General features: G+C 34.1%; 1 protein-coding gene across 2 annotated transcripts in view; it reads left to right on the top strand.

The window, feature by feature from the left end:
• Positions 1 to 2,606: 2,606 nt before the first annotated feature.
• LOC143241098 (sodium-dependent dopamine transporter-like) overlaps positions 2,607 to 22,178 on the top strand; it is a 97,159-nt gene continuing 77,587 nt past the window's right edge. For both annotated transcript variants that reach the window (XM_076484644.1, XM_076484643.1), the window contains exon 1: positions 2,607 to 2,868. The gene's annotated coding sequence lies outside the window, so the exon portion shown is untranslated. The remainder of the gene's footprint in view (positions 2,869 to 22,178) is intronic.

Genomic DNA, 22,178 nt, shown 5'->3' with positions numbered 1-22,178 from the left:
GTGTTATCAAGCTTCAAAGAAAGGGAGGAAGATTTATTTAAAACACACAACAATTACACATATATAAACGTGTTTGTGTGTGTATGTACATATATTTAAATTTGCTTACAAAGTAAGAGGATAATTTAATATTGATATTGTCGTATTGATGTTATGAAGTTCGTTTTATTCAAACTAAAATCAATGTGAATAAAGTTTTGTTCATAAAAACATACTAGAAGAATATAAACTTTGCGCTGTGGCTCTTCTTCTCCAGGGAGTCTGGAAAGTTCTATTGACCCTTTTGCAAGTTTAAATCCACTCGAAACGACATGATTGGAAGTGATTACCTTAATCGTAAAACAATGACCTTGATCTTAACCTTAGAGCTTATAAAACTCAATCTAATGCAAAGTAGAAGTTTTGGTTGAACTTCAAAGCATCATTTGTAATCCAACTATACCCACTAAGTGTATTACACTATCCATATTTTTTGTAAGGACTGTTAATTAGGTAAAGTGATGTGTGAAAAGTAGAATAAGCATTGTCTGTTCACCACAGGTAATCGAGCCCTGGATTTTAATAACATAGGTCGGTAAGTTACTACTGATCGACTAAATAATTGCTGATGTTTGTTATTAAGCAGAAAGCTACACAAAAGGTTATCTGGGCTCTGCCTACCACGAGTATCGAAACCCGGTTTCTAGTAGTATAAGTCCACAGACATACACTGTACCACTGGAGGGCCCCGCTGAAGATACCGTACACATAAGAAAAATACAAAACAGATAACATATCGGTTATTAAACAAATCAAAAGTTTCTTCATATTCAAGCCCAGCACGACCAAGTGATTAAAGTGCTAGTTTCCTAATCTGACGGTCGTGGGTTCGAATTCACGCCCCACCAAACATATTTACCCTTTCAATCGTGGAAACGTTATAATGTGACGGTCAATCCTTTTAATCTTTGGTAAAAGTGTAGCTTAAGAGTTGCTTTCCCTTTAGTCTTATTCTGCTAAACTAGGGAAATTCTAAAACAAACAAATTATTCTTATTCGCACATACCTGAATACCTTGAATCACTAAAACATCAACTATAATTCCATTTTAATTAAGTAATTCACCGAAATATAACTCTTTTTCAAACTACTTAGATCTCAAAAAAGAGAATAGAAAGAAGCCTCGCCATGGAAACTTAATTGGAAGTTGCTGTTTGTCAATGTAATATTTGAGCGCTCCCAGTAACTTAACAGTAAGATTCAAGAATTATAACGGGGTGATAAGGTAGGAAGGAGGGAGCACAGAACTGATTGCACAATGTGTAGACTTGCGTTAAGAAACAAATAAATGAACTGATATTCATAGATCAATGAAACCTTGCGAAGTGTTGCGGACTTATTTTGAAAAATTTCAGCAACAGGTGGAAAGCTAGGTTTTGAATACAGTTTGTTTTTTGCATGACGCAGCTTGTACTTTCCAAGTTGGACTGACTGAACTTTTATTTAAAAAGAAACTTTCTTAGGCTTGATTTTAAGAGGCATGATTTTTGGAAATAGCAGTGGGCTATCTGGGACGTGATAACATCAGGAATTGAAACCTGAATTTGAGCGTTATAGCCTCTGAAGCTTACCATTGAGCTTTCTATTTAAAAAAAATTTGGGTTCAACCCAATAATTAGCAATTGTTCGTATTGTTTAAAAAATCTGTGTTCAGCCCAATAATAAGCAAATTTTCGTATTGTTTGAAACATCTGAGTTCAGCCCAATAATTAGCAAATTTTAGTACGCCACGACATGAGTTTATTATTCTGTGACACCTAGTGGCTCAACGGTAATTCTGTCGACTTATATGATAACAATATTTCGATACCCTTGGTGGTCCATCACAGTTACCTAATTATGTAAATTTGTGTTTAACTACAAAAAAACAAGTTATTATTTTATTTCAGATTCTCCTGGTGCCATTTTGCAAAGCTGTTGACAGCCATTAACTCCACCTTGTCTGAATGATCTTATTAGGCTTACGTTATCATTCTATGACTAGAGATTAATACAGAACAGGAGTGGAGTAATAATTAGTATGTGAAACTGTAGAGTTAATGTCTAGTTAGAGCATTAGTTATGTTTCCAGTGTCATAATGTAATATTTGGTATGCTTCCACAACTCGCCATTCTTAAACTTTTTCATTTTAAATATAAGACAAAAAATTATCTTTCAAATCAGCGACAAAGTAGGTTATCATTAACGTAAGAAGCATTTATTGTACAGTGTGAAATCAGGTCAAACGAAAATCTGTGATGTAGTAGTGGTAAGTGGACGAACATTCCAACAATAGCTGATTTCCTTTAGGACGATAGCAGTTGTCGACATGGAGGATTGGGGAGCGGATATATAATGGAGTACCACTTTACAGACCAAAGGCACTGATTCAAGGAGTTAACAATGTCGAGCTCTTCTCGGGAGCTTCTGCGTGCACTAAGGGACGGATAAAGCGCGTGCTCGACAGGTGCGCGAGTTGCTCAGAAACGGTGAGGCGGAGTTTGTTTCCAGGAAGGGATTATTTATGAGAAGCGTTAATCAGGAATGTTCCGTCCCTTATAAGAAACCAGCGAAACGCGCCGAGCTCAAAACGTTCAGAGCTTCGGGTCACGTCATGAAACTTTTTGGCAACGTTCCATCTGGAAGAGAAGTTGTTTACTACACCTAACTGTTCTATTTGTCAGACAACAGGACGCAATGCTTAATACAGACTGTGTATTCGGCTCTGGCTCAAGTAATCGTAGTACGGAGAGGAGACCTTCGTTTTAATGTCGTTTCGTTCCTTTGCTGACAAATATGAGATGTTACTTGACGAAGCATCATTCGTTTCTAAACAGTAAACAGTGTAGGTAAGTACGATACACTTATGGTTAAGACGATAGGTGTAACTACAACAGAGTCTTGAAGTACGAAAGATATAAGTTATATATACAGCCAAGAGCTATAATTGTGATTAAGAAGTATAAACAGTATATTTGAATAGAATACACTCTGAGTAAGATAAGAAGGATATCATACACATCAGTGTGATACACCTCTGGATAAAAGAAAGAATAAGCAATATATATAAAAACAGTCTCGATAAAGGGTAGAACAAACAGTGTATACAAGTGCATATATTATTGAAGGTTAAAAAAAAGAAGTGACAACGTTATTTGTTAATATAAAATACATCATTTGAATAAAGTCATGTAAATATTATAGATCTTTAAGGAATATTTTTTTAAACCTCAAGTATTCAATTCCAATAGAGTAGGTACCAATTTATTGCTTAATAATATAAAAATAATGAAACTTTAAAGCACGGACACAGAAAAACCCAGGTTTTGATACTGAGGTAGTAATTTAATTTTTAAACTGACTAATTGCTTGAGATATTCGTCCAAAAGCTACACAAGGCTTATCTATTTGCTCTGGTTGTCTCTAATGTTGAACTGATAAACTGGAGGGAAGACATTTAGTTATAAGCATCCGCCACCAACTCTCAAAAGTACTCTGGTCAAACGGTACGATTTGGTCGTCATGCTTATTATGCTACGAGACCGCAAAGTCGGTTTTATTTGTCTTTGCCAGTATGAAACAAGCCGAGAATTTAAAAAAATCTAATTTTATAACTGATTATTTGATGAAAAGTAGAAGAAGATATTGATTGAAATAAGTTTTGAAAGGTATAAAAATATATGCAAAAGCTAACTTAATGTCTAGCTTCCGATATTTTCCATTTGTTATTTATTTCTTCAGTTTGGTTATGTTTCGAAAAAAAATAAATGACCATTACTTTACAACAAACTTTTTATACATACAGAAACAATTCGTATTTTATTTATAAACTTGTGATTTTTAAATAAAATCATCTATAAAAAACTGTAAATATTTTTTTATATCAGGAACGTTTTCCTCCCAGGTTGATAAATTTTAGAAAAAAGTAAAAGGTACTTGCCAAGATTAGGTTTAGCAGTCGAGCCCAACATCGTGGGCGAGTGTTTTAAACTTGTACCGTAAAAACAAGTAAAGACTTTTATAAATTACAATTGCCCCCTCATCTTAACAGTGAATAATGTTAAAAGAGGTTTATAGGCGGTTTGAATAATTTAGATTTGAAGAATAATGTATTTATATAGAACGTAATTATGTTTTATATGAGAATTATATGAAAATTTTATTATGAAAATTAAATTTTCACTTTGTTCACTGCAGACATCTGATTCGTAACAAGTAACTAGCATATACTACACTTGCGGTGTTACAGTGAATTTGGTAACGATGCGCAATAATATTTTACACGTTAAACTGCATGTAGTTTGATTTTATGTTTATTATGTATATGTGTGTAACGTGACTACCGCTATCGAAGTGTGTATATATATATATAAATGTATTATATATATGCATGTATATACTGCAAGTACTATTATGTAGATTATATATATATTACTTTTCGCTATATGACTTAGGTATACACATTGTAAAGTTATTATTTATAGTAAGTTGATAAAGTGTAAAATATACACGTATTTAAATTGTGACAATCAAAAAATGAATAGAACGAAAATTTGAAATAAAAAAGGAGCAAGTCAAGTAAATAATTGGGTCAAGTGAAGACTGGAATCATATATCTATATATTTAAATCAAACTTCTCGCTGTCTTTCTCTCTCCTTCTGTTGTGTGTTAGCCTGACTCGGTGACTGTACTTTTCTATTCTATAGGCCTGTGACAGTACTTCTAATTATCTGCATGTATGCCTATTCATCTATCTCCCTTTCTAGTTCATTTTCTCTCTGTCTACTTTTGTTTTACAGGGGATATGAACATATAAACCACTTCTCCGTTCTCTTCCCCTGTACACAGTTTAGTTGATTACGTCACGTGCTGTACTTGTAATCTCTGAGTGCTACATCCCGTGCAAACAAATTACATGTTCCTGCATGACCTACAGAGGCTGGGAACAAAGAGAAGAATTTGGATATGAAGAAAAGTTATTGATTAGAAAAGAAAAATTAGTCCTAAAAACCTCAAACAAAAAAACAAGAATTAATAAATACAAACACATACAAAATATTCAAGTCTAAAACCTAGTGATGTGTTTCTTTGTAGCTTTAAATTTACTGAACAAACTCTTATATCTTCTACACTCACTATTGATTTGTTTTATAGGATTGTAAACATATTGTCTTTCTTTGCTGGTGGCCTTCATACGAATATTCAGGTTCAAAAATCAGTTGTTCTAATTTCTAAATAAAAACGGCTCGATCTGTACACTAAGACAGACCGGAGTAACAAACAAAGAAAAACAGCGTTCCACATTTAGCCATTACTACAATGACGACAGACACCTGCAGATGTATCTGAACACCATGACTGTTGGAGCCAAAACGACGAGTTTGCTATGGTTGAAGCTGTCGGTGTACGTGGGACACTTCTTGTTTTTGGTGTGGTTGAATTTGGTGTAAAAGTTTATCTTCTCTGGTAGAGACTGTCGGCGTGTGTTTGTTGGGAGGGGGGCGCTGATTGTTTTTGGCCTCAGTGTAAAGATACGTCTTATGTGGTAACAGCTGTTCACGAGTTTGGGACGCTGTATGTTTTCGGTGTGATTGGTTTCGATGTAAAAACATATATTCTCTGGTAGAGACTGTCGGCGTGTGTGGGTAACTGATTGTTTTCGTGTCGATAGTCTCAGTGTAGAGGTGTGGGTATATGTGGGATGCTTTTGTTTCATTTTTACCCAAGCCAGCCTCGGAGTACAAGTGTAGCCGTTTTGAGTTAGATATCTCCTTTTTGCCAAATCAGCCTTTGTGTTCAGATACATTTGAAAAAGATAGTATACCCCTCCGACATACACGCGTTCTAATAACAACTGTTGATTCACAATTTTGTAGATGTGAAGCCAGAAGCAAATGAATCACGCCGTTCACCAGAAACTGTCATTTAACACTTACAATAACATTACCAAATATTAAACAGTAATATTTTTAAGAAGTCATATACTATAATGTCCACATTTTGAAGAGTTAGAGTTTTCAAAAATGTATATAATTATAATTGTATGGTAATCATAAAATTATCGTTATCTGAATTGATTTTTAAGCCACTTACTATTTATAAATTCACTCCTTTACGTTCATGGCAGGAATATAAACATTTTTATTTGTCCTACATTTACATCTTTAAGGGTGTAATTTCTAATCATGTCAACAACTAAGGACCGTCTATGTTGGAGTGAACATCACTGAATGTTGTTTTATTAGCAACATGATGGCTTAGCGGTAGGCTTGAGAGCTCGTTAAAAATCAAGGTTCGTTTCCTGCTATGGGTACAGCAGAGATGACAAACAATCAAATTATTGCAAAGCCAATCCTAGAAACTCTCTTTATCAAATCTTAGAAACAAACAAATAAACAAACTTACTTTAGTAATACTTCAGTCTAGTTTGTACTGCGTACATTGTAGTCTGGGATTTTGATTTATTTGTTTTTTATATGTTGATAACGAGATTTGTTGTTTAGACTGGCTAGTTTTGTTTCATGACAATTGTTTGTACAGACACAAACCTTGATATTTTTCTTTACTCTTAGGCTTATGTACGGTCTTCGTACTCTCATAACGTCAAAAAGTGGTAAAAAACAAAATAATTTGTTTATTCGTAAAGTCACATAAAGAAGAGATGAAATCCAAGAAACCTTTCTTAATTGGACATATTTATCACGTGGAAACAAAGATTAAAAAGTGTCTGCGTTTAAACTTGCTGTCTGTTTACATCTTTATGGATCTAGAGTCTCACACAGTGCTTTGTTTACATATTAAACTACCGTATTCATATAAAAGTTTCGATATTAAATACCTACAAAGGCCAACTGTAATAAATAATTTCGTCCAAAACTAGTAATTCACCTAATTAAACGAGAAAAATTAATCACTTCTCCTCCACATACACACACTTTAATAAACAACAAGTGTTGATTCAGGATTGTATACTGATACACCAGAAACTGCGAATCATAGTACATCTATGTATGCGGGAGATGTTTAACTATTAAAAGTGGGTGTAACTTGATTACACCTGTCATTTAACAACAACAGCAACTATCTATTAAAATGGTTAGTAGAGTATGTAATGGTTACATGTTTGAATTCTTGCTACTTGGAGTTTTGATGCAAGACTAAATGTAAATCCAATTAACTCTTTCTTCTATAAATGTGTTTAAGGTTTGAAACACTGGGTTTGCTGAATTATGGATCTTGTTTGTATTTTAAGGGAATAAGGTATCTTGATTTCATTTAAGAAGATTTTATGACGGTCGCTTTACTACTTCTTTCAAATAATTTCACTCAAATACCTTATTAATTAATCCATCTTTAAAATTATTAATATCCTTCTCTCAGTCGAATTAAAAAAAAGACAAGTAAATCTCCCGAAGTATCTGTTTGTTTTGTTTTTGAATTTCACACAAAGCTACTCGACGGCTATCTATGCTAGCCGTCCCTAATTTAGCAGTGTAAGACTAGAGGGAAGGCAGCTAGTTATCACCACCCACCGCCAACTCTCGGGCTACTCTTTTACCAACGAATAGTAAGATTGACCGTAACATTATAACGCCCCTACGGCTGAAAGGGCGAGCATGTTTGGCGCGACCGGGATCCGAACCCGCGACCCTCAGATTACGAGTCGCACGCCTTAACACGCTTGGCCATCCCGGGCCCGAAGTATCTCTTATTATAAATTCAAACATTACGAATTCAGTATGTTTAAACATTACTAATTTGGTTTAAATCTCCCGAAGTATCTGTTATTATAAATTCAAAGATTACGAGTTCAGTATGTTTAAACATTACTAATTAGCTTAAAATCTCCCGAAGTATCTGTTATTATAAACTCAAACATTACGAGTTCAGTGTGTTTAAACATTACTAATTAGGTACTTAAATTTAAAATATAGAGCAGTTTGTTACTTTGTACAAGTCTGTCTCTCAGTAACTCAAAAAGTCAGTACAATTTGAAAGTAACAGAGTGCTAGAAGAATGATTTGTTGTAAACCATTATCTGAAGACACACGCTAACTAAAACAAAAAGCAAATAAAACTAAAATATAATATAATCATGTGCATGTGTCTGAGTACACATTTTCATTATTTCAATATTTTTCCACATCTTGCGGTCTTTCCTACTCTGTGTATTTATATATATATATTACTGAAAATAATTGCATTTTAATGAAGTTAATTAGTAAAATAAGCAAAATCATGAGGAAGGTCTGCATTAAAAACAGTAAATCTAAACCTGACTAATTACATAATTTGTTTGCTATTTTCACTCAAAAATAAGCCAAAACAAAAACAAACTAAATAAAAACGCTGCGTCAACTGAAATGATCCCAGGTACAAGCTACAATGTATCTGAGGTTATGGAGGTGACTATACAAGAAAGACCCACATAGTGGTGTGGATACACCGTCTATCAGACTTAACCTCCATTTGCCTAAAGAATAGCAATAGATATAGAATTAGAAATATAAAATATAAATAGAAATTAGGAGAGCGAGATGTGGATGCTTAAGCCCACAGCGTCCTACATCTTTATTTATTTAATACGTTCTCGTATTTGCTATATAAAGAAATAAAAATTAGAGAAATTTTACTTAAAATTTATAATAACTATTTTAGTTAAGAATAATGTCATTTAACAACTTGGCACTACTATATGCAGATGTACACTTTGCCGCATGTAAAGGCTTGTTTAGAACATGATAGTCACAGTAGACTTGATGAATGGGTGGTGATTGGGAGCTATAGTAGTTTGTACAGCTGGATGGGATGCTTAATGCTGGTGAAATTCGTTTACTGTGCTGTCAATTAGTGCCTTTCCACCATATTGTGGACTGGAGAGGTAACATCAAGTGGTAAGTTTCATCTTACTTAGCCCCAAATGGTAATACGTTATTTCTTTATTTTTATTTTTTATTTCATTTCATTCTTTACTTGGGAGAGCAGCCATCTTTCCACAACTGTCTGCAGGCAGTGAAGGGTGATATAGATGTGGGATGATGTTGTGGGCTTGAGCACCCACTTCTTGCTCTCCTAATTTCTACTTCTAATTCTATATCTATTGCTATTCTTTATTTTTTATGTGAGACTGGCAAATAAAGGTTAAGATTGATACACAATGTATCCCCACCGTTATGTGGGTCTCACTAGCGCAGTCATCTCCAAAACCTAGGGTACATTTAATAATTCCACATTGTAGCTTCTACCCTGACATCTTTTCAGTTGAATAAGCGTTTTTTGTTTTGGCTTGTTTTTGAGTTAAAATAATAAATTATATATGCATATATATTTATATATGTGAGTATGTATATATATTTCAAACATTATGAGTTCAGCATGTCAGAACTCGCTACGAGTTCAGTATGCCACAAATCGTTATGAGTCCAGTGTATCATAAATCGTTGTGAGTTAAGTATGTCAGAAATTGTTATGAGTTCAATATGTGAGAAATTTTTATTATTAAGATTATATGTCAGAAATTTTTATTATTGTGACTTCATTAAGACAAGTTACTTTTCAGTTAGTAGTTCTTTAATTTAGAAATTTTCATTGTAAAAGTATCTACTATTTTTAGTTTATTTCGGATAAAAGATAATAAATTAACACATCTACATATAATCCTTATTCTCTTTTATTATTTGTTTGCGACGTTGCGGGTAAATCACTTCGTTATGCAGTGGATATCCTGTTACATAAAAATGAGACTAAAAAGCATCGTTGAAGAAACAGAATATACGTAACATATATATATATATATATCTACATGTTTGAAGAAATCTTCAGTGTAAAAGCCGAAACGTTTTCTCTTTTCATTCAATAGGCATTACATTCTATTGAAGTTTTCAAACCTAATTTACAGAGAAAACATTGTCAAATGTTTGTCATAATAGTATTAAGATTCGTAAAATATGAAACATGGTTAGAAGCTAGACAACATCACAGTTAAATCTTCTGTATATCAGATTCTTGTTGTTATATTTTCAGTATGTTACAGTAACTATTATTTACAGTTACGTCAGCAGTCTTTACTGTTAGAGATTCAATATGCTACCAGTCTTTATTGTTAGGTTTCCAGTATGTTGCAGTAACTATTGCTTACAGTTAAGTCAGCAGTTTTTACTGTTAGAGGTTCAATATTTCATCAGTCTTTATTGTCAGCTTTTCAGTATGTTACAGTAACTATTATTTACAGTTAAGTCAGCAATCTTTACTATTAGAGATTCAATATGTCAACATTGTATTGTTAGGTTTTCAGTATGTCACAGTTCTTATTATTTACAGATAATTAAGTCAGAAACCTACACTGATATAAATTTGGTATGTCAAGAGTCTTATTATAAGGAATTCAATATGTCAGGTTCCTTTAATGTCAGAAATTATGTTTTTCAAATATTCATATTTATAGAAACTTGTTAAGCTACGATGTATTTTCCTTTGGTATTAGGCAGGTCAGACGTTTCCCTTGTGAGATATTTGATATGATAGAAACTCATTTCTCAGAAGGTTTTAATGTTATAAACTTTTTGTTGTCAGTAGTGAGCTTGTAATATGTTGTCATTGTATACAATTCTGTATATCACAATGGTAGTGTGATATCTTGTGCATGAAACGAGAAAAATGCTTGATGAGCGAGTTACGAATTTAAGACTTGAAACGTTGGACTTATATATTGCTAATAATATCTCACGTTGCGTTCTTTCCTCTTTTTACGTGTTAGTTTAAAACCTTATAAATGATGGTTCGTTCCTGCTTTACAAATGTCAGATAACCGTTTTTGCGTAATGAGCTTTTTTTCTTGAAATTATGGAATTACTTCCCTCTGAATAAAGCAAATCAAGGTGGCTATAACACACGTACTTAACAGTGGGGAACTTTGCATCTGTCGCGCACTAACTGTTTCTAGGCATAGAAAGAAAAATATAACGACAAATTTTCACGCGAAACGGTCATTTTGCGATGCACTGTTACAAAATATGCTTTCTCTAAGGTTCTAAAAGATAATTGTACAGTCATTTACCATTTCTTGATATACTGAAGTCGTTAAAAACTACATGATTTACAAACAATCATGTTCTATTCCATGTAGTTACCTACTAATTGTGGCTCTCGAACAATGACTACGTGATGCTCTTTCATGTTATAGACTTACCACTCAGCCTTCTGTCTTCCGATTGAGCCCTGAAGATAATAACCTTTGCTAGAGCTAAAGTTGTTCTGATCATTACACTGCATGGACATTAAGATGACGTATTCTAGAATGCTTCATTTAATGCTTAAAAGTGGCTCTTCCGTGGAATGAATTCGTTAATAATTTGTGAAAAGTGTTTTCTGTAGATAATGCGATGTGTTTGGAGTAAGCCTATAATTCGGTACTTACAAACCTTAAATGAGTGCCTATTGGATAACTTAAAGTACATGTTCTATATTTTAACATGATTGGTTCAATATTTCCGCCATATGTATTTAGTTTCCAGCATTCTGCGTGTTGGTAATTATAACAAGAAGAATTCCATTCAAGCTGTTAGTACTACAAAATGTTATTGTGCGAGTGTAGTTGCACTCTGATGAATGAAAAAAATGCTTACAATTTAATGCAAAATCTCATGAAATAAAAGCTAGAAGACCAATATTATACACATTTATTGCAATCTCATGAGTGTAGATATAATTACATTTCAACACAACATCTATAAATTAACTTCCAGAAGATCAGTCCTGTAAGAGTATGTTGTATTATTGCGAATGTACACATGCTTGTTTCACAACATTTCACGAATTAACTCCGGGACGTTTGTTTGTTTGTAGTTAAAGAAGCTACACAAAAGGATAAATGTGCTCTGCTTACCACGGGTATCGAAACCCAGTTTCTAGTGTTGTAAATCGCAGACATCCCGCTGTGCCATCGGGAAGCAACGCCGAGAATGTCATTACATCGAGAGTATATATATGTATATATAGTGGGTTCCTTATCATCATGAAATGTAAGAGTATATTTACTTTTATTGGTGTAGATATACTAACATTTCGCCATATTATCTGATAAAATAATTTCCCAGAAAATCAGTATTGCAAAAATAAGTTATAATCTTACGAGTGTAGATAATTAACCGCAATATCTGAAAAATTAAGTCTCAGCGTAGAAATTATGTAAGAGTTGATTGTTGTCTCACAAGTGTAGATACACCTGCATTTCACAACTGTATCTCGGGTTGATATAAGTCCGAGAAGATCCATACTATAAGAATACATTTTACTTTCATGAATGGAAATATACTTAAGTTTTATCTCAACACTTGATGAATTAAATACCAGAAGATCAACAGTGTAATACTATGTTGTACTCTCACGATTACAGATATACTCATATTTTGCATAAAATATGATGAAATCATTTCCCACTATAATAATAATATGAGAATATGTTGTACTTTCACATGTGTAGTTATAATTACGTTTTTGCCCATAATATCTAATGAATTAAGTCTTAAGAGTATGTTTTTCTCTCATGACTACAATGTCCTCACTACAATATCTGATGAATTAAGTCCCACAAGATAAATATCCTAAGAGTATGTTGTACTCTCATGAGTACAATGTCCTCACTACAATATCTGATGAATTAAGTCCCATAAGATATATAAAGCAAAAGTACGTTGTACAATGAAAGAAAACTAGAAAATCAACATAGTAAGAGTTTCTTGTACATTCACTAGTATACTTTGAACACTTCGTGACGAACTGACAAACAACAAGTGAAATCAACAGTTTTCATATAAAATACGTAGGATCCTCCGAGTGAAATCAACAATTTTCCTGTAAGATATCTAGAGCCCTCAGCAGTAATTGGTGAGATTCTTTGTAATTCTGACGTTTTTTTGGTTACTTTCCCAAAAATATCTGATGAATTAAGTTTCAGAAGAAATACTGTGAGGACGTGATGTACTCTCACGAGTGTAGGTATACACATTTTTTACCATAATATCTGATGAATTAAGTGTCAGAAGATGAATACTGAAACAGTATGATTTATTTTACTCTAACACGTGTAAATATGCATATGTTTCACAACCATATCTGATGGATTAAAGTTCACTACAGTGTCCAATGAATAAAGGCAATAACATTGGAAATTTCTGTACTCTCACGAGTGCCGATATACTAAGTTTCACCATAATATCTGGAGAGCAGAAATGTATAAATATATTATGCTCTTTTATTAGTGCAGAAATAGTTAATTTTCACAATAATATCTTATGAATTAAGCCCCATTGTGAAAGGATTTTGAAATATCACGAGTGTAGCCATACTTACACTTCCTCACAATATCTCATGGACTAATTTACCAAGAAATTAAGACTGTAAGAGCATGTTGTACTCTCGCGAGTACAGATATGCTTACAATCCATCACGCTATCAATTGAATTGCACCTCGCTAGTACAGCGGTAAGTCTATGGATTTACAATGCTAACATTAGGGGTTCGATTCCTCTCGGTGAGCTCAGCAGACAGCCCAATATAGCTTTGCTATAACACACACACACATACTTCAATTGAATTCATTCCTAGATGTTCAGAATTGTTATGGTTATAAAACTTCTTGTGATATTCTATAAATTTTGGCTAACAGAAATTGGTTTCATTGAAAGTTAATTTTCATGCAAGTGCCCAGAAATAGATTAAATAAAGAAAACTTTCACAGGAAAACAGCCACTGAATGGGGAAGGGGTACAGGAGGACTATGAAGATTTATTTTTTTTTTGTATAGAAACAAGTTGTAATTGTTGATTGAACTTGATGAATTATTTCCCACGAACTTTGAAATAACAATTATCGGTAAGACATGTCATCTACTGTACAGTAGTTTCGTTTTATTTCTCTTCTGTTGTTAAGCATAAACTGAAGAATGGGTTCAATGTGCTATGCCTATCACTGGCACGGAAACAGTTTTTGGTTTTAAGGTTACAACTTTTAAGACTTACTGTTGAGTCACATGGGAGCAGAAATTAAGGAGGAAACAAAATATTTTTCATAAAAATCATACAAGTTAAAAAACTATACACTACGCAAACCAAAGAGCCATTTAAATTTTGTAATTAACATCTTGCAAAGACTGTTTCTTGGCAATTTTAGGTTGTTTAGTTTCTTTCAGTATTAGAGGGATGGTCGATTGCTGAACATTGCCTAAGTGTAAGTTCATAAGTGTTAGAGGAATGGTCAATTGCTGAAAGTTGTCTAGGTGTGAGATCATAAGTGTTAGAGAAATGGTTGTTGCTGAACGTTGCCTATGTGTGAGATCATAAGTGTCAGAAGGATGATTGATTGCTGAAAGTTAAGTTGTCCGGGTGTAATATCGCAACTGCGGAAGGGACGGTTGATTTCTGATTAACAACTACTGGACCAGACATACGAGGGCTGTTCAAAAAATACGCGGACTGTTTGAATTGCGCGGCTCCAGTTGGTTCCAGGGGAATCCGCTTGGTGTTGCTAGGTTTGCACAGATCAGCTGATTATGACGCCATTTCCCGATTGCAGATATCTTCATTTGTGTATTAGCTACGCGGTTTTAAGTAAAGTGCGATTTTTTCGTTTGGCGGATTTCAGAATGAATGACCTGAAGGAGCAACGACTCACTGTGAAATTTTGTGTTAAACTTGGAAACTCTGCAACTAAAACTTTTACTATGCTTAACACGGCTTACGGTGATGTTGCTATGAAGCGTACGGCATGTTTCAAGTGGCATGAACGTTTTAAGGATGGTCGACAGTCCATTGAAGATGATGAGCGTTCTGGACGTCCTTCCACGTCAACTGACGACCCACACGTCGACAAAATCAACACCCTGGTGCGGGCAAATCGACGTCTGACTGTCAGGGGAGCTTACTGAAGAGTGTGGGATATCAGTTGGATCTTGTTACGAGATTTTGACCGAAAAATTGAAGATGCACCGCGTTGCTGCGAAATTTGTGCTTTAGAACTCGTGAGTTTTTGGCCAAACACTCGATCACTGTTCTTCCCCACCCACCCTACTCACCTGACCTTGCTCCTTGAGATATTTTCTTGTTCCCCAAACTCAAAAGACCCTTGAAAGGAAGAAGATTTGAGACGATTCCCGAGATTAAGGCAAATGCGACGAAGGAGCTGGAGGACATTACAAAAGAAGCGTACCAGGACTGTTTCAACAAGTGGAAACACCGTTGGGATAAGTGTGTGCGTTGGGGAGGAGAGTACTTTGAAGGGGTCCCAGACCTGTAACTTCTAAATAAAGTAACTTTGTTTTATGACGTCAGTCCGCGTATTTTTTAACAGCCCTCGTACTGTTTCTTAGACATTTCTTAGAAAGTAGTTATTATTATTATAGCTACTACTCTTGCAGAAGCACTTATGTTGAATGGATAGGGTATGAATATAGGTTTGGTTTGTTATGAATTTCACGCAAAGCTACACGAAGGCTATTTGTTCCAGCCGTCCCTAATTTAGCAATGTAAGACTAGAGGGAAGGCAGCTAGTCATCATCATCCGCAACCACGTTTTGGACTACTCATTTACCAACGAATAGTGGGATTGATCGTGACATTATAATGCTCTCACGACTTATAAGGCGAGCTTGTTTTGTGGGAAGGGAAGTCGAACTCACAACTTGCACATTTCGAGTCGAGTGCCTTAACAATCTCGCCATGAGTATCATACACTAAAAATTAATGAATGTGGAAGAGGTACAAGGACCTAAAGATTTATAGCCTTGTATTTGTACGAGTAGAGGACCTAAAGATATACAGCCTGGGAGCTGTACGAGTAGAGGGCCTAACGTTTTGTTAAAAGAAAAAAAAAGAACAGAGGATAGAGAGATATAAAAGGAGGATAAAAGGCTTTATGGATATAGTTTTTTACATATTTACTTGTGCACACTGAAACATAATTAAGGAAAACAAGGAAAACATTATTTCGACTATTTTAATCCAAACAAACTCATTTAATATGGTTTCTAAATAAAATATTTATTCCGTTGTTATCTTTGGACTATTTTCATTCAAGCTACATATTTAGTTACTCAGGTAAGATGTTTCCATACATGGACGTTCATAATGTTTCTAATACTTTAATTTTATGTATTTTTTTAACTTTTTTATTTGCACATCAAGAGGAACTTTTATTATTGTCACTTGCAAAATACGAATCTGAGTTTAAACTTTCTTATTAGGTTTCTTAAATTATGCTAATAATTTCTACCGTCCCTCGCTGATACAGCGGCAAGTCTTTACAACGCTAAAATCAGCTGTTCGATTCCTCTCGGTGTACTCAGCAGATAACTAGATGTGGTTTTGCTATAAGAAAACACACGCACACACACTTTGAACCATACTTTCAAACGCCGAAAAACATTTTGACGAAAATATTCATTATTTAACCTACTATTACTAGAAATGTTAATCCTGTTTGATGAATTTAATAACTCACTGCGACTTTCTTAATAAACTCAGGAAAAGACGATAAGAACTGAAGAATAGTAAATATTAACAGAGATCCTTTTGCTTTATTTTAATAAAGATGAAAAGTGACTTATGGTGAGTGAAGTAAAAAATAATTGATATAATCTCTTTTTGCATGCAGTTGAATATTAGTTTTACTAAGTACCGTACACTGCTTCTTGTGGAAGTATAAGTAAGCAGACGTATTTTTAGGTACAATATACTGGTTTCTGTGTAGGTACAAGTAAATAGGTTTATTTTAGGTACAGCAGACTGGTTTGTATAAAAGTTTTGGTAAACAGGAGTATTTTCAGGTACAGTACACTCATTTTAGTGTAATTGCAGGTAGACAGATGTACTTTTAGGTACAGTACATTCATTTTAGTGTAATTGCAGGTAGACAGATGTACTTTTAGGTACAGTACATTCATTTTAGTGTAATTGCAGGTAAACAGATGCACTTTTAGGTACAGTATACTCATTTTAGTGTAATTGCAGGTAAACAGATGCACTTTTAGGTACAGTATACTCATTTTAGTGTAACTGCAGGTAAACAGATGTACTTTTAGGTACATTACACAGCTTATCGTGTAGGTACAGGTAAACAGGTGTGTCTTAGGTACTTTACACGGGTTTGCATGTAGTTACAGATGAACTTATGTATTTTTAGGTCCGTACACTGGTTCCTATAGAGGATTAGGTATACAGATGTATTATTAGATATGGTACACTAATTTTTTTGCAGATACGAGTATACATATATACGTTTAGGTACAGTACACTGATTCTAATGCAAATACAGGTAAACAGATGCACTTTAAGGTACAGTACTTTGATTTTCGTGTAATTACAGGTAAACAGATGCACTTTAAGGTACAGTACTTTGATTTTCGTGTAATTACAGGTAAACAGATGCACTTTTAGATGTACATTGGTTCTCGTGTAGGTACAAGTAAACGGGCTTGATTTTATCTACAGTACACTGGTTTTCATTTAGGTACGAGTACAAGATGTATTTTTATGTGCCATACTCTGGTTCTCATTTAGTTACAGGGAAAAAAATGTGTTTTTAGTTACAGTATACTAGATCTTGTATAGGTACAATACACTATAATTACACACAAACAAATGTATTGTTAAGTATTTTACACTGACTGGTGTTAGCTATTTTTAGGTACAGTAAACTGATTATCATCGTGATGTTCGAGTATGTAGATGTGTTCTTAAGTACGGTACGTTGGTTCTTGTGTAAGTATAGGTATACAGATGTATTTTAAAATACCGTACACTGGTTCTCATATAGGTACAAGTAAATAGATGTATCCTACTTAACGTATGCTGGTTCAAATGTAGTTACATTTTAAACAGTTCTATTTTTAAGTACTCTACATTGTTATACATCTAGTTACAAGTATACAGATGTATTTATAGATACAGTACATTGGTTTTCGTTAGAAACATGTAAACAGTTGTATTTTTTATTACAATACAAATTTTCGTGTTTCATACAAGTAAACAGGTGAAATTTTACGTACCGTATGCTGGTTTTCGCGTAAATTCAAGTAAACAGGTGTGTTTTGAAGTACAGTACATTGTTTTTGTGTAAGTACAGGTAAATAACTATTTATTTAGGTACAGTACAGTGTTTCTTGTGTAGATACAAGGAAGCAGATGTATTTTGATGTACAGTACACTGTTTTGCATGTATATATACGTAAACAAATGCATATTTAGATACTGTGCCCTGTGTTCTGTATAGGTAAAGTTATACACTGGTGTTTCTTTTGGATATAAGTTAATAGCCGGTGTTGTGTGTAAGTAGTTTCAATTTTTAAAAGAAAAAAAATCATGTTAACATTCTAAACACTGTACGTCTTTTTCTTACATTCAGTCGAATAGCATTTTTACCTGTTGTTAGTCTTTCATATTTTGATCCTTACGTTTAATTTAAAGGTCCAAACATGATGTTTCTTTTCATCAGGTAACGATAATCGACCACTTCAAGAACCCAGCCTCTTCATTTTGTTTCATAACGATTTTATTTACCGTGTTTCACACACACACACAGAAATGAAAATAGAATGTAATTCCAGTTTTGTTTCTAGCTCAGTTATCTTGTAGGTTGTACAAAGATGTGTAAGATTCCTGATACAAAACCATGAATCTGTGTTATTACCTCTTACTATACCAAGATACTGATTTATCACAATTATTACATTTTATAACAGTATACTGCAGTGTTTTTCACTTGTTGCGAGCTATAAAAACATACTATGAGGTTTTCACTTCTAGAAGATTAGAACAAGGAACTGTGAGTTTCAAACTACTAGCATACTGTATCCAGGTTTTGTGACGTTCATACTTGCAAAGATACTGTGATATCCTGTCTTGTTGCAGGGTATTTCAAAATAATATGGTTCTCTCACTTGTTGAAAGTAATTTCCAGATATTGTAAGGTTCCCATTTTTTATTGTTCTTACCAAGATATTGTGAGATACTAACTTTCTGTGAAATATACCAAGATACTGTGAGGTATGCCAGGATTCTGTGAGGTCACTACTCTCTTGGTGTTTTTATTTTACAGTTTATTGTTAAGTTTTGCGCTTTATTGTTTTGCTTGTTTTATTTTGAATTTCGCGCAAAGCTACTCGAGGGCTATCTGCGCTAGCCGTCCTTAATTTGGCAGTGTAAGACTACAGGAAAGGCAACTAGCCATCACCACCCACCGCCAACTCTTAGGCTACTCTTTTACCAACGAATAGTGGGATTGGCCGTCACATTATAATGCCCCACGGCTGAAAGGGCGAGCATGTTTGATGTGACGAGGATTCGAACCTGCGACCACGAGTCGAGTGTCTTAACCACCTAGCCATGCCGGGTCGCTTTACTGATAAGTCTTCGGCACCCACAGTACGGATTACGTATCCCACTTGTTCATGGGTTTGGTATTATAAGTACGTAAATAAAGATTACTAAAATAAACTTAAGAAATTCGGCGATTTTTTACTTCTATCATTTCAAAGTAAAATTATGTTATTTATAACTTCAAAGAGAAGAATTTAAAGTTTTAAAGAAGATGCTGCCTAGCCCCACAGTAAATCAAACATTAGTCTGAGGGCTTATAACACTATACACTGGGTTTTCACACCTGCAATAGGCACAGCACAGAAATTACAATGTCTAATTTTTAGTTTCACAGTGAGTAAACACACTAATAAGGATTGTTGACAAATAAAAACATTTTATAATACGTATTTTAATTAATTTTTATTTATCTTAGTCGAAACAAAATCACGAAGTTGTTTTATTTTTTTAGAAACATAACATTACTTAGTTGAAAGTGCATCTTACAACCTTGTAACTTGGGAGATTCACACAACTAAATTTCTCCTGTTTGAAGGATTTTAATTTTTTAAGTAATTACAATCGCAATGTGAATAACTGGTAAAAATTTACAAAACTAATCGATTGTTAAAAAACTTAATTTAAACTGTATATATCTCTCTTTTTTATGTCCCTCGTTGGTACAGAGGTAAATCTACGGATTTACAACGCTAAACTCAGGGGTTCGATTTCCCTCAGTGGACTCAGCAGATAGCCTGATGTAGCTTTACTATAAGAAAAACACTCACACACTTTTTTTTTTTTTATTTGGAGGGTTTCAACTCCTTGACAAGCTGGTTGTTAAATTCCACATTAACATCCTCGAGGGCTATATGCACTATATTTCCATAAAATTGAAATGACAGATCAGATGTAGATACTACCCAACTCGTGAGCTACTCTAACCAAATAGTGAGATTTTACCTCCATTATTATAAAACACTCATGGTCCCAACGTATGAAGCACAAACCAAAGGAACTCGGATTCTCAGTCCGACCTGCCAACCAACTGGAGGCACTGGCAAGTCAAATCCTCTTTTGAATAATAGATTAAAATCTACAAAGGGTCCAGCCAGTTCTGAAAAGATAAATTTAGATTTAGGTTTAGTTCTATTTTTACGTGAAAGGTTGTAAGCTGATTATAAAAAATCTGGAGATTAGCAAAACCATTTGGTAAGGAACAGAAGACAGTTTTGTTTAACACGTCTTTGTTTAATAAAAGTACATCTATTTTTCTTTAATTATTAAATGGTTGGAACTGTTGTTAGGGTAAGATGGAAATTTAAATTTATGGTTTTGTTGCAATCGCATGAGCAATGGTGTTGATTATCGAAGTATATGTTGGTAAAATATTTACACAAGAAATCAATATTAGGTTGTATTGTTACCTCTAGACTCAAAGTTCTGTTACATCTGACATCGATTCTCCCATTTTTTAGTGGTTCATGGGTAAGTGTGCGGACTTATAATACTAAAAATCGGGTTTCGATACCGTTGGAAAGCACAGTACAGACAGCTCATTGTGTAACTTACATTTGTGTTTCACAAGTAAGATACAAAGAAACAATCATCTGACTTCATCAATGAAATTTCTGTAATAAAAAGTCTTTATTAGAACACATAATTTACGTTTTACCGAGTTCTCTTTTGTTCGACTAGCCTAATAATCTTGTTTTTATTACTTTTTTTTATCGAAAGAATGCCAGTAATTACATGTTTTAGCTTTGTTTGTTTGGTTAGGGACCCCTGGTGTGTCAGCGATGAATTTACAGACCTACTACACTTAAGCCTGAAGCTCAATTTTTTGAGGTGGACAGAAGCGCAGATAGCCCATTGTTTCACCCTATGCTAAAATAACAATAGCTTAATTAGCTTATATAACGTTAAGTTAAATCGCTACGAGTTTTGTAGCTCGTTTTGAAGCAAATCATTATGGCATAATTAGATTCAGATAATACATATTGCAACTCAACTGTTGTGTATCATATTAAACCTGGGATCGAACGTAAAAGCGTTCTTTTCCCATATAGCCTGAATCAATTGACACCTATGTTCGCTTTGCTTTTGCGCATATTAGCCAGCAAAATTTCCAATACCATTCAGGAAACCGAGGAACGAAAAAGAATACGTAACTGATGGAGTTTGTCGAATAATTTATTGTGGACTGTTCCTGTCTTATTTTTGGCTTGGAGATGACATTACAGGCTTTGTGCAGAGTCTATATACAAGACAGAACCAATCAACATGAACTCTTCAACATATGAACACATCTCTCTCTAAAAGAATATTTGACGAAACTATATTGATTCTGGTATGTCAACTGACGAAATTAAATCTGATAAGTCAACATATATCTAACTATTTACCTGGCCTGAAATTACCTGATGGTTAGGGCGCTCAACTTTCAATCTGCGGGTTGTGGATTCGAACCCCATCATCGAATATGTTCACTCTTTCAGACATGGGGGCGTTATAAAGCTACTGTAAATCCCAAGATTCGATTAGCGTATTCCAAGAACTGTTGGTGAGCCGTGTCGACTAGCTGTATACCCTCAAATATGTCACTTCTAAGATGGGACAGCTAGGGCAGACAGCACAAGAAATAAACACATAAGCTCTTTCTTTGTGTGTATCTATGAATGAAACCTAAAGTTAATTATTACTGGCAGCAAATATAAATTTCCTACAACATACAGAAGAATATAAACTGCATTAATTTGATGATAAATTACTTGTTGAAATATCCGAGAGAAGGTTCTCTGATAAAAAC

The sequence above is a fragment of the Tachypleus tridentatus genome, chromosome 13 (assembly GCF_004210375.1).
Source record: "Tachypleus tridentatus isolate NWPU-2018 chromosome 13, ASM421037v1, whole genome shotgun sequence".
Taxonomy (NCBI): domain Eukaryota; kingdom Metazoa; phylum Arthropoda; class Merostomata; order Xiphosura; family Limulidae; genus Tachypleus; species Tachypleus tridentatus.
Note: the sequence above shows the minus strand (reverse complement) of the source record. Positions and strands in the feature narration are given on the sequence as shown.